Here is a 13,011-nt window from a genome sequence, read left to right on the forward strand (position 1 = left end):
AGCCTTGTAATGCTGTATGAGCATCACAAACTCATATCCTTTCAGACTAATACTACTGGCAGTACAAGTCTGGTAATCTTAAAAACCCAAACAAAAAACAGCCCCCCTCCCCCCAAAAAAAACCAAACCACCCCCCCCCCCCAACCAAAATACAGTAACAGGAGGAAGGAGAAAGAACTTTGTACGAACACAGATCCAAACAATTTTCTATGCCTATAGGGGTTTTAGAAAAAATACAACAAAACATAGCTTCCAATAAGATGTAATTGATGAATGATTTATGGAATATTTGTGTAGAAGTACTAAGTATGATAAAGTCTCATCTTGATAAATCAGCTCAGATTCCACTAGTGCCATTAATAAATCACAAGCAGGTCAGCCCATTCTTAATATTATTATTATGGTGCCTTCTGTCTGCCAGTGCAAGTTTTAACATCATCTTCACACATTAGTATGAGACAAAGATACATATATTGCCTTAGTGAGTTAATTAGCAGGATTTTGCATCCTTCATTTAACAGGGCAGGATATCTCCCCACCTTCCTCCTCACACTCCTTTAGCTGTCTGAAGGGGACATCTATAATACATGGAAGAAGTCTGTTACACCATGATAAAACTGAGCCAACTTAATATGTCAACCCCTCTAGAAATGGAAGGCTTCCCTCTCCCCTTCTGCAATACCCTCTTCTCAACGCCTTCCCCTCACTCCCCAGCGGTGCAGGTCACCCCCTCCCTTGTGCTAACACCAGCACTTGTCCAATTGCAAAGTAGGTTGATGCAATTTACCATCCCAGCAGAACTTTTAAAACCCCAACAAAAAACAACAACAAAAATCCAACACCCAACACTGTTTTGAAAGCAAGCCAGAATATCTGTGGGAACATTCAGCAGAATAGAAAGGCATTTAAGTGCTTTAAATTGATTTAAACGCAGTCACAGACACCAAAGCCAGCTCAAGGTAAGAGAGGATAGGATGATATCACTCCCTTCTGATAGCTGCCAGTTGCTTATTTGGCTCATTCACCTATGAAACTTTATCTTAAGACTCTAGGACACATTTGTGGGCTTAAGAAACATTAAAACTATCAGTTAGTCTAATTTCTAATTTAAGTTAGTCTAATTAGTTCCTACATACAAGTAATTGGCCACATGTCTTCGCTGTGCTGGTCAATACTCATCTGCAGAAAGGGTTGGGCATTGGGCCTTGTATTACGTGTAATATCTACTACACATTTCAAAAACATTAAACTTCTACTTGTAATATGAAGCATCTTTAAGATGACACAAGAATTAAATCTTTTTTCATAAAGTGTTGATGACCTTACATCTTCTGAAACAGAAGCAGCTTCTGGTCAGTGTGCAAATCCTATGCGTCACAGCTCATTTCTAAGGGATATGTGACAGAGAGACAGAGCACAGATAAAGACTATGAAGAAATAGCTCCTACAGACTCTTAGGAGATCATTTGGAAGAGAAGGGGGACTGAGCAACATACTGAAAGATACACTGTGGAATTTAGAAATCTCACTACAAGTACTGGCATGCTAGTCCAAGTAGCTTTTTCTGTGTAAAAAACCCAACACAGCAGTTTCAACAACAACAAAAAAAACCAGCCCAAACAATTTCTACAAGGCTATGAACTACTATTTAGTACTGATTTTGCCAATAATATGATTTTCTACACAGAAAATTAAGATCTAAAAACTATGCATAAAGCTGTATTGGCCAGACAATGCTGTACACACGGTCCCTGCTCTGCAGAGTTTCAAAAGAGCTCCTGAGGCACTCCCCCAAAAATCAAACAACTGTCTATGTAAACTGCATATTTCAGCCCCAAATTTAAAAGTGCTTATTAAACTGAACATTCACCAACTTTGTATCTCTGCATTAATCAAATACTAACTAGACTCAGGAATGAGATGATGTAGCATGAAGCTTTATTCCCACCTGTTTAATCTTCCCAGAGAATTTACAAATGATTGAGGCATGACCAAGATTTGCAGGTGTTTATAGGCTTCGGTTCTCACTTGGCAGTCACCGCCACAGCCTCCGAGCACCTTGCAAGAGCTAAAAACAACACCATCAATCACCTCTCCTTCCTTCCTTCCAGTAGGTAGGCGTAAATTACCTGACTTGGATGATTGGGCTGGAGGGAAGGGAAACAGAAGCAGGGCAAGCAAGGAAAGCTCGCTAGAGGAGCTGGAATGCTTCATGCCAAATGTTCAGAGCCTGTAGTCATTCTTGTACCTCTTTTGACACAGCTCCAAAGCCAAGGTCCAACTCACACATACATTCTGGCTCCCATATGCAAATCTACGTTCACTGCACAGGTCTGTGGCCACAGTGAAACACACCTGCTGCAGAAAGCCATACATACAAGAGGACAACCATCTCAGACTGCCGGGGCTAATCCCGCAGAGGGCTCGGAACAGCAAGACAGCCAACGTATGGGGAGAGGACCTCATCAGCACATGGGACATCAGTGTGATGATCTTACAGTGACCTGCACTGCTCAGCAGGCAATCTACAACAGGTTTAGACCAGATGGGGCTTTTCAGGGTGTGATCTTGGTTCTTGCTAATGGAAATAATCACGCCTGGCTGTCTCAAGTGCATGCATCACTGTGGAGGATAGGATGAGATGCAAACTCCTAACCAGAAGCAGATGGAAACATTTATTATTGTGGCTCTTCTGCACTCAGAGCCATGGGGGTCTAAAGGGTCTGAATGTCTGAATGCCGGAGGCTGACAACATCCCTCTGCGGTGGGGGATGTTCCAGAGTGGGCAAGTTATCTCAGGCACACTCCTCTTATCCAGCAAGAAATCAAGCTCAGCTTTTGTCCACTGCTGTTATATCAGGAGTTCCCAGTTAAACAGCAATAATATTTAAGCAGTTTTTGTCACATATTAGTCTTCCTTGGGAAGACATGAGGAAAAAGGGGTATTATCTTATTCTGACCGCTTTATTTCCTTACTATTATTGCTCATAAAAATTTACTCCATGTTTTGTGACACAAACCCCTGCACAGCTTCATCTTGTGACTGTATATATGTGAGCTGGGCATTTTAGTAATCATCTCTGGCAGCCTTCCTCCCTCATTTACTGCTCCTGCCCAAAAGGGATTTAAAACAGGAAAGATCTTATTTTATATCTGAACATGGGATAAAACGCTCACCGTTTTCAGTAAAGAACAAAGACAAAATAATGAGATTACTTTATTATATAGTTTACACATTCTTCAGTAGCTGTGGAAATCACTTAATGCTTCTTTACTCAATTATAAAGAGTGTTAATCTCTTTCACCCTTGCAAAGATTTCTGTTATTATTGCATGGAAGCTATCAGTAAAAACAATGCAATGGGAAAATACCAGGCTCAGTAGGAGTTGGCGAGCACCAGACATAACTGTGGGAGCGACTCCCACAGTGGGTTCTGGCTAAGATATGCCAGTTATGTGCTCTTATTTTATCTTCTTTGTAAACTGTGTTTTTGACAAACACCCTCCTCCTCCCCCCCATACAAGGTCATTGAACTAATGAAGTGCACAAGGTATTTTGCAACTGAAAAAAGAAAAAAAGAAAAAAAGATCGGCAAGGGAATTTTTTCTTACTGTTCTTTTAAGCTAATCAATAAGGGCCAAGCTTATTTTATATCTTTAGATCAATGCTTATCCTGGGAAATGGGAACTCGAGTGCTTTATACATGTAAGGGCACTCCTCCCTTGCCATAGGTGCCTGGGTGGTGACCCCACTTCAGGGAGAGGTGATGGTGTGGAGAAGGAAGAGCACCTTGTCAGCAGCTGAACTGGAAGCCCAGCGCACCCACCTGGCCCCCACTCTTTTAGCTATGCCTCTGCTCACCCCCTCCTCAGCCACTCACATAGCAGCACTGTTGGCTTGCTCACAACAGCTGAAGTAATAAATCTTTGTTTAGTTTATAGCTGCATTTTTTTAAACCCAGCACCATGTTTCTGACTCATCAGAAACTGTAATCACTATAAGCATCCCAAGTGAACAGAATCACACCTGAGACCCGATCTGGTCTCACTTTTTCACTTGCTGTATAAGAATTGGATTGAAACGAACAAGTTTAGCTCCCTAACATCTGCTCAGCAAATGCTCACATAAATCAGGATGCAGAATATAGTATATTTGCCACACCCTATAGTCATGCGAGATGAAGAGCAGAGTGAAATCCTGAACTTGAAGTCCATGGCAAGACTCCCATTAATTTCAGGCAGGCCACTATTTAATGCAGATTGTTACCAGATGGTAGACTTTAGGACCAATTGACACATGCAATTAAAATAAAAAAAGAATTAACTGATGTGATAGCTGCATGAATTAATTGCACTCATATTATCAAAAAACAATACACAAAATTCATGTATCCCTCAGCAACAACTACGACTGCCCTCTTAAAAGTACCCATTTTCACTTAGGGAAACCTGAAGTTCTTCCAACCAATAAACATTCTCTCCCAAGCAAGCAGATTTTCCATACCAGTTTGGCTTTTAAACATAGAAAGATGCTTTTTTTTTTTTAAGGATGCAAGTCACAGTTTATTTAAATAAACACACTATCTTACCCATACTTAGATCTTCTCCCCCACGTGTTGAATAGAATCTTTTCTATTAGCAGTAAAGTAGCAAGGATAAAAACTGGGAGTTGTTTCTGAGATAACACTGTGGTCTCCTAAACCGAATTCAAACCAAGCATCAGCTAATGCAATAAGCCTAGAGGTAATACTACAAGTTCACACTCAGCTTCGTAGTGTGGCTGTTGCTTTTTTTAAGTCCTTACACATAAGATATTGCCTCCAGACAGTTATTCTTAAATTCATCAAGTCTGAGATGAATTACTATAGCTCACACTTCTCTCGGTGCGATTGTTTCAGATCGCCTGTATATTTAGGAAGATTAGTTTACACTGGTCACATTATTAAAATTCTTCTATAACCCTAAGGGACAATTAAAACACCTTCTCTGACAGGCAGCATCTTCATGCTCCAGAAGTAAGGTTAACAGTTCACTGGTGTATTACCAGCAAATGCAGTTGGACAGCCGGGCAGCATGGTGAGGGACATTCTACCCAGGACACAAATTTGAGATACTCTCCCAAAGTTATTCTGAAACATTTTTTTATGGGTCTGTTTATATTTCCTCCTTGGCTCCATCTAATTTTCTCATAAAGTGACTAAAGGGATTGTTATTTTTAAACTGCTACCCACAAACTCCATTTGACATCTCAAAGACGAATTAGTCTTTCTCACCCATGCTACACGATCTATGAGGACTCTAGAATTTCAGCTTCAGTAAACCATCTCACATCCAGCTTCGCTGTCTTGGCTCTGAAGCAAAGGCAGACACTAAAAGATTATTAATAATAATGCTTTTATAGCCACTCCTGACAAGATTTTGCCTACGTACAAAGAGGCAAGAACCACCTTGGTTATACCACTGACTTCCCTGAGACCTTTAAGATACTTGTAGCACCAGCAGTCGGCCATTTATCCTGACAGTCCTGGCACCAGCTACTCAAAGAGGGATGCTGATCAACTTCCACAATAAAGGCCTTCACTTAGCTCTTCGATGCAAAGGAGAGACTGGAGTATTGCTCTGACTCCAGACTGCAGGTACCTGTTAGTTTAGCATTTCCTGCAGACTCCTGCTTTGTATTCCCCCCCCCAGTTATTTATAGCAGAGTTTCAGCCATGCACTGATTTAGAGAAAGCCTACAGTCCCAATCCCAGCCCAGTGCTCCATAGCACAGAATTTTAAGACAACACTGAATAATTTGATGGGAATGTCAACTAAAAGATAGCAGTGTCAGTGCTCTCTACTGGATAAACACATAATTACTCCAAAATTAATATACCACATCAGGGACCTCAGCAACAAAGTGGTGTAAACCCACTTGTACTTAAATTATAATACTTGCACTATATTTATAAAAGCTTCTGCTACTCAACGCAAGTTAAAGCCTTATATCAAGATGCAACAAAGGATGTACAGAAATCCTTGAAAACAAAACACAGCTGAAGTAACTCATATCTGAAGTACATCAATTCGAGAAAACACAGGCAAAACTGTGCAAGAATACTTGAGTCAGGGTACTTTTAATCAGAAATATTCTTTCCCATTCTTCACATACTATATCCATATGCACAGATTAATTGACAGCTAACAACCGAAATTCAATTTCAGAAATTGCTCTGCCCTCAAAAGTAGTAATGCATCTGGAAGTCACAGAAAAATTTTCTTCACCACTTTTCATACCCTCCAAATACAGGGCAAGCTTCTACCTGGCAGTCAGACTAAGGGGTGTCACTTAGTTCACTGTGACTTACAGGTGAAGAAAACTAAGTCACTATTTCTGTTACACACACACCCCCCCACCCACCAGTGCCTATGGCTCCATCTCAATGAAAAGAGCCATGATTTGCCACTTTCTCCAGCCAACCCCGAATCCCCAAGCCCCACCACCAGCAGAATGGTTGCGCTGCCCTGTAATTCAGCATTATTTAGAGCCAAACATAGAATACCTAATTTGGCATCGAAGTGTCGATGGTTCAAGCACCTGCAACCACAACCCTTTGCATAAAAATGAGTAGTGATTGGCCTTTGTGAGAACCTCTTAATAATGCAAATCCCTACAAATACGTGAAGCACGCCTACCACTAGGCTACTTCCTTCTACCAGTGGGCATACAGATTTCTTAGCAGGAGCTCTTAAAGGCTTGAAGAAACACAAAACTGTTTTTACCTAACTGCTACTTGCCTGAATTCTTACATGCAAAACAGGCTTTACAGAAAGTCATGTCAGGTTATGTACACGTAATAGTTAATTTTAAGTTTTTTAATTGCATTTGTTATTCCATGTTTGACACATTTGAAAATTAAGTTTATCAGTGGCATTTAAAAGCTAACCAAGAAAGAAATGCTACTAAGTACAGTCCCATACTGACATGCATGCAGTGTAGAAAGTAGAGTCTGTGACCTGGAGAGATTAGCATCAGAGTCGACAAGGCAGCTGCGAGGGACACGAGGAGGGGAAGAGTGGACTTGAAGAGGGAAAACACCACAACACTGATGAAGCCATAGCAGGAAACATTTCATAACTATCATAAAAATTGATTCCACTGAATTTGTTTAGGGGAGAATAAGATGAAAGAGTTGCCAGATGGGCAGCACAGAACCTGTAAAAATCACTGCTAAACATAGAGCTGCTGAGAAAACTGTCCAAATTAGTTTTCCCTTACCCAGGGAGTCTCTGGCTGCATCCCCTCAGTTTTTCATGAAGGCACTTTAAGAAGGAGGGGAGTAAAGAGAATAATCTTCTTGGGTCCCAGTGATCTGAAGGAGAATATCTATCCTAAAAAACTCAGGGGTTAAGGAAATTTCAGGAATGAGGCTATCCACGACCTAAAGAAAGACACCTATCACATCAGATTAGACTAATACACCCCCCCGCCTCATTTTATATACGAGACTGTGCATCATCTTTTAAAAGAGTAGGGAGAATATTCATGCAGAAAAAATATTTGGAAAAAATTAAATAGCTACTTCCAAAGGAGATGAAATTAAAAGACAAAACCCAAAATATTTACTTTTGTCCAAAAGAAACTGGCTTGAATACAATGCAGACTGATAGGAGCCTGTGCATTACTTTAGCTCAAATAATAATGAAAACACAAATAGGTCACAATTACTTTGACCAAATGATTGCTATACTTTCTCCCACATGGCTTTTCTTTATGTATATATGATGTGAAGTTGATCAGGTTTTGCTTAAACGTCTTCTCTTTGGACTCAAAAAGGGTAGAAAATCCACAGCTTTGCATACCCACATGCTCTGAAGCTCTTGCTCACATTTCTTTGGAGCTTCTCCCTCCCATTTTTAAAAATCCTCTCCAAAGTTAAGCATTCATGCCCATTTCCAAAATGGGAGGTCAGGAATGTGAAAGAGCTGCTGCCCTATAGTTCATCATGGTCTCTCCCACTCAGCACATCCTTAGCACCAAAGGAGACCAAGTAAGATGGAGATAAGCTGACTTAGAGTTTAAAAGCAACCTTGTCACATAAGCAGTTACTAACTAACTCACTTGAAGTTTCTCCCAACATGTGGCTTACACTATGCATTCACAACTGGAGAAGAAATATTGGACACAAGGTACAAACTCTGTATTAGATTTGCTCCCAGGAAAAATGAGAAGTTTCATAAAGAAATACTCTGCCCCTCCCTTCCTGTGATGAAAGGAAATGTTCTTCATCTATGGCTACACTTAAGTCTGTGGTCTATGAACAGAGGGTACATTTCAGGCCTAGTGTACTAATAACATTTTAGTTTTTCCGTACATGCCTTCTGCCTTAACACACCCTGTGAAAGCATGGGAGCAGCAGTACTTTTGTAGGCTGCCATGCAAGATCACACAGACAGTACCTAGCATCCCATTCCAGGAACCAATCCTTCTTCCGCAGAAATGTTAGTAACTGTTTTTAAGAAGTTAACTACTTGAGGCCTGTTTGCTTTCCATTCCACATCCTCAGATTCATATTGCTTATTATCCTCACACATGTCTTCCTTCGCATCAATCCCCAAATGCAAAATATAGCAAGACAAACCCAAATGATGAAATCATCCACCTAGTTCCTTGTTTATAGTGCAGCCAATTCCCTTCCCCAGTGGATTCTGTGAAGCTGCTGTTTTCATGGTCTCGTAATAGGAAACACCTCTTGCAGCCCTGGGATTTTAAAGCACATCAGAGAACTAGCAGCTCCTTCTGGAGCCAAAGCATTTACTTTCTTGTTGTGTGTGGTTTTTGTTGGTTGTTTTTTTTTTTTAAATTATGATTAGGTTCTTTATTATGTTAAAGCTTGATCTGTCCTTTACCTTGGCAGTTAACAGGTTCAAGTTACATAATCAAAGCAAAACTGAAACAGCTCAGGTCAAGAATAATTCTTCAATTAGCCTGAATAGGTCTTGGATGAAGGGGAAGTTCCCACGATTTTATCCTCACAGGCAGCACCAGGCTTAATCCTGAGACCACATAAAGGCAGCTGTTTCTAATGCCAGAGGGAGGTGTGGGCAGCCAACCAAAAGAGACTCAACTTCAAACTACACATTCTAAGGGCAACCCAAACTTTTCCCTTCCCTCTCACACAATTCACCACCCAGGAGTAATTTACAGGTTATTAACTGGCTTGTTAATTGTTTGAGTTTCCTAGGTATTCTTGTAGTTAAGAAAAATCAAAACCAAAAACCTCCTTTCAACTTGTAGTCTGGGGAAACTTGAGGAGAAATACAGAAAAGTTGAAAACAGCCTTTGAGAAGCTTGTCTTTATTTACAGGAGACCTGAATGTTTCTGTCCCATAACTTCCATGTTCATTGAGAACTGCCGTATTTAACCAATGATGATGATCATTATTAATTCAACAAGTTGAATGTTATTTCGTCTTTGAAGATTTAAGTAACAACAAAAGAGGAGACAACTCAAGTGAAACATTGTCACATCACTGCAACCGAAATACACATGAAATTCAGCTACGGCCTACACTTGGTTCTCCAGATCTAACTGGCCCATTAGGAGTTCTCTGCTCTGACTTATTTTCCATGTTTTTGTGTGAGATCCTTCATGCTGAGATTTACACATATAGTTTACAACTCCCCCCAAAACCCCATCACTTAAATTTTACTGAACATGTGTCTTTCAAGTCAAGTCAAACACAAAAACCTAGGTACTTTCAAACACCGTCTGAGGCCTTTAAAAATAAATTTGACTTTTTAATGTAGCCCAACATGTGTACAGTAAAACTGTCATTTACCCCATCCATTCTTAAAAACTGATATGGAATACTGCTAAATATTTATGCCAGTTTACAACAACAAGATTTAATAACAGGCATACTGCAAAAATTACTTCAACTGTAGTTCAGTAGAATAAACATCATGAAAGATACAAAAAGAAAACAAAATAACTTTTAAGTAGTTGAGCACTAAATATGGTAATTCTTTAGAGAATACTTGAGAAAGGGCGAGTCAGCTGAAAAATGGTACTAACCTTTAAAGCCAAGTACTAACACATTCCTGCGTTTGGCAAGGGATATGCCCTCCCCTCAGAACTGGAATGGCTTTGCATCTCTGCAAACCACTTAAGGCTGACACCTCCTTTTTTGTCATTTAATGCACACTGTAGGAAAACAAATGGTGAAACAGTTGACAGCCCTTGCATCAATTTTTATAAGAACTCATAATAAACAGATCCAAGACATGGTCATGCAGCACAACGTAATGACAACAGACAATAGTCACTGAGTAACAGAAACCATTATTATGAACAGGTCAATTGCGGTACCCATTCCCATCAAGTTAAAACTCTTCAAGACTATAGTCCAGACGTAGTTTCCAAAGCAAGGTGCGTGCACCTTGTGTGTCAGGCAATCCATTTGGGGCTAGGAGAAAGTATTTTTTGTCCCATTAACAAAATTTTAAATAATTTTAAAATAGTGTCTATTTCAACTTTCATACTTTTTCAATTTCTACTCATGTATGTACATAATATTAGGACAGTAGTAGATATATAATTTCTAAATAAATACATATTAGGTGCACACTTAAAATTTTTACTGATGGGGCGTGCAATCAAAACAAGTTTGTAGATCACTGGCCTTGAGGATGCTGTATAAATGCTACAGCTCCTCACCCAATCACATATCCTGTTGCTGAATTGATTTTTTTATTGTCAATCTGAAATAGTCTCCCGAGCAGCATATTTTCAATATGCCTACTGAGAAGGTTTTTTTTCTGTCAAGCACACTAATATAATGGAAATTTAGAAGGATCAGGCTTAGATAACAAAGCATAGCTGACAGTGTGTCCTTTGGTGGAATTACACTGAATTACAAATTTGTAGCAGATACATGTGCAGTTGTGATCAAAACATACACAACTTCTAAATCAGATCTATCCTTTCCTTTTTGCAGCTCAGTAGTCTCATTCTAGTCTTGCACCAGCACTTCTCCTTCACTGCCCCCCTGCCCCTCCTTCCCACACACTGACCCCCTGTGTAACCACCCAATCTCTGCGTGCTGCTCCCCACAGGTGCCGGTCTCTGTCAGGGCTACAAGGGGTCCCCAAACTACACTTTCCAGGCCTGGACATGTCCCTGAGGGAGCTAGGGACTGTGCCCCACTTGAGCTAGCACCTGGTTTGGGGGGGGCTGGCTGTTACCCCCAGACTCCTTTCACAGCCCCCACTGCAGACACATGCTGAGGCAGCACCCCAGGGTGGCCATCTCTGGCCGCCCACGGATGCAGAAGATGGCGAAGGTCCCAGATGGCCACCCAGCAAGGCACGGTTCACAGGTGGCAGCTGCTCTTCCCAGTGAGTGTCTGGGGAAGCCAGCCAGCAAATATCCCAGCATTTCAGTGCATGTGGTAGCGTACTGTTTACCAAGGCAGCAGTGGCAAGTTGTGCATTTTTAACATGCCTATTCCAACACTTTTACAACTGATTCCTAAAAATATTACCCTCACTGAAAAAAAAAATGGAACAAGAAATGTGTATTCTGAATCCACATACCTGCCCAGAATCCAGCAGACCTAGAAAAAAATACTTCTGTTTTAAATAAGAAAGCAGCATACTGTATTTAAAAACCTTCATCTCTGCTTCACTCTGGCTAGTTCTAAGTTTGTTCTCCCTTCAATCTAGATACTTTCATTCAAGCAAAAGCAAGGCTTACAGTGAATGGGGGGATGCATGTGCATCTAAAAAATAAAAAGCACGTGTGGTAAGCCAATGCTACATTACATATCACAGCCGGCATACTGATCACAGCCAGAGCTCAACTCACAGGCCAAGTCTCTTTAACCCACTTGCTGAAACAGGGATACTCACTAGTTCTTAAGTCCACACAGAACACAGGGTTGTACACAAGCCAGTGTCACACAATTTTCAGTTCTCAACTGTTATATTTGACCTGACACCTGTGTGATTTAAGAGCATATTACTCATAGCTATGAATTCAGGTTAAGGTAGGCCTATGATGACTGGCTGCAGGGAACATGAAAGTTTTTAAGGTCATCTACTCTGATCTCTTGTTTAGATCCAGATAATTTGCTCCATTATTGAGTAAGTCCAACAATTTATATTTGATTATAGCCTACTGAGGACATCAAGTGCTGCATCCTATTACATCCCATAATAGGTTGTCAACCAGGGAATTGCTATTGTGTTAGAAACTGAGCACATTTCTTTGGATCACAAGTCTTCCTAGCTTCCACTTTCCAACACTCCATAATTTTTATGCCTCCCTCCCCTAAATCAGAGGCCAACACCACCCAAATTGAGCAGAGTCAACCTTTGTTGTTATGTCGCAGTTTAGTATTCATTTCATTTACACTTTCATCTTTGAACTTTAAAAACAAAACTGGCCATGTGTCAAGATGGGAAGCCCAACAGAAAAGCAAACCTCTGGGAAGGGACTAGAAGGGACCTCTGGTTTATCAAGTCTAGTTGCCTACAATTCAGACACCACTTTGCATTTAATTTCTTTCATAGACATACTTGGCTCTTCCTTCAAAGCAGGTCTCTGCCTGGAAGGCTGTTCCAGAATTAGTTCTAGTAATTAGGAACTTCATTTCTAATCTAAATCTTATTTACAGAAAGTTTATACCCACTTGCTTTTGTTCTAACACTCCTTTAGCTCACAGTGCTTCTGCCCTTCATCTGTCATTCGTACAAAAAAAAAGTAGCATTCTGACCCCGTAAATCATCTTACTGCTACAGATAAAAAAGAAAAGGCTTATCCATGAAATTAAACTTCCAGAGCATACAGAAGATAAAATATTTAACTTTCCAGAGTAGGGAACAAGGGGGAGAAAAAAACGGAAGGAAAAATTGCTAGCCAGAAGGTATGATTTGCTTAGTTATCCAAAGAAGCCTTTTCTCTCCTCATCCTGGATAAATGGGTTTGTAGACACTATAATCACTTGTTACAGGGGTGACATTCAC

This window comes from Phalacrocorax aristotelis, chromosome 4, assembly GCF_949628215.1.
Source record: "Phalacrocorax aristotelis chromosome 4, bGulAri2.1, whole genome shotgun sequence".
In the NCBI taxonomy this organism is placed as follows: Eukaryota; Metazoa; Chordata; class Aves; order Suliformes; family Phalacrocoracidae; genus Phalacrocorax; species Phalacrocorax aristotelis.